This window comes from Octodon degus, unplaced genomic scaffold (genome assembly GCF_000260255.1).
Source record: "Octodon degus isolate 3935 unplaced genomic scaffold, OctDeg1.0 scaffold00040, whole genome shotgun sequence".
Classification (NCBI taxonomy): domain Eukaryota; kingdom Metazoa; phylum Chordata; class Mammalia; order Rodentia; family Octodontidae; genus Octodon; species Octodon degus.
In genome coordinates this window covers 15,945,401-15,947,047 of record NW_004524616.1, presented here as the reverse complement: position 1 = coordinate 15,947,047, position 1,647 = coordinate 15,945,401, and the positions used below count along the sequence as shown (strand labels likewise).

Below are 1,647 nucleotides of genomic sequence, written 5' to 3'. Positions count from 1 at the left end.
TGAGTCCCCCACAGCTCAACTTAACAGCATGGCTTTATTTCTTATATTTTGTCTTCATACTTTTCTACTGGATGGTTAAGACCAAGGTAAAGCAGGACCTATACACCAAGAGTTGTAGCTTTTTGGTCTGAGAAGGTCAGTGAAATGCCCTCAGGATTTATTCCATTGTTTATTGACCATTGTAGGTTGGTTGGTTTTTTTTGTTAACAGATTTTTTTTTTTTTTTTTTTTTTTTGTAGTAGGGATCAAACTCAAGACCTTGCACTTGTGAGGCAGGCACTTATGCCACTGAGCTATCTCCTTACCCCTGGTTTGGTTTGGTTTGGTTTGGATTGGTTTTGTGAAGCAGGGTCTTACTATGTAATGTAGATTGTCTTCATACTCATGGTGGTCCTCCTGCCTCAGCCTCCAGAGTACTGGCATTACAGATAAGTGCTACCATGCCCTGATGGGCATTTTTACTTCTGAGAAGTATCTGTTCAGTTCAGTTGCTCTCTTTTTTTAATTGGGTCTTTAAATTTGGGGAATTTTTTTTTTTTTAATTCTTTATATTGTTTTCAGTGTTAGTCCTCTATCCAAGGAATGGCTGGTGAAATTTTTTTCTCATTCTGTAGATTGTCTCTTTACTCTTTGTTTCCTTTGCTGTGCAGGAGCTTTTTTGTTTGATACAATTTCTGTCTTAGTTACTTTCTCCTGGTGAGACAAAATTTCTGAAACCCACAAGTGAAAGAAAAAAAGGTTTATTTTAGCTCACCACTTGTAGAGGTAGAGGTTTTGGTCTGTAGTTGACTGGCTCCTTAGCAGATGGGCATTGCAGAAGAGCAACAGTTTATAGTGTGGCACACTGGGAGCAGGAGATAGACAGCAGCAGCTTCCCTTCCCCTTTTTATTCCTTTCCGGCCACAACCTGGGTGTTGGTTGGTTGCTGCCCATACCCAGGGTAGGCCTCCTCCTCATCTGCTCCCAGAACTATGCTGAACCAATTGTTGGATTAATCCAGTTATCACACATACATAATGTAGCACCTCCCAAACCCCCAACCCCCTGTAAGTTCAGAGGCTTTGGACATTTACATATAAACCCTAACAATCCCATTTGTTGATTCTCAGTATTATTTCTTGTGCCATTACAGCTCTGTTCAGAAAGTCCTTGTTTATACCCGGGTGTTCAAGAGTTGTACCTATTTTATTTTCTAGTAGATTAGTTCTCCTCTAACAGCCCTTCGATGCATTTTGATTTTAGTTCAGTATGTGATGAGATTTTGGAAACAATGTATGTGTCCATTAACAGATGAGTAGAAGAGAAAATATGGTTATTTGTACATAGTGGAGTGTTACTTTGCCTTAAAAATACATTCGGGGTATAACCACAAAGTGAGAAATAGATGAATAGGAAGTAGTGCAAATAATTGTTCAAAATATTTTAAGCCATGCGACTCTGTTCCATTTATACTCCTCGTTTCCCTAATTCATTGACCAAATTCTGTGATACTATGTTTTTTTTTTTTTTCTTTGTAAGGGAAAATTCTCCTGCCTCAGCCTCCTAAGTGCTGGGATTATAGGCATGCACCACCACACCCAACCCAATTAAGAAATTGTTTTATAATGTATATATATTTTTGCTTTTTGTGTGTGTGTTTTTTGTTTA

General features: G+C 38.4%; 1 protein-coding gene across 1 annotated transcript in view; it reads left to right on the top strand.

The window, feature by feature from the left end:
• Positions 1-1,647, top strand: part of Snx2 (sorting nexin 2) — an 85,666-nt gene that overhangs the window by 82,376 nt on the left and 1,643 nt on the right. The window lies entirely within an intron of this gene.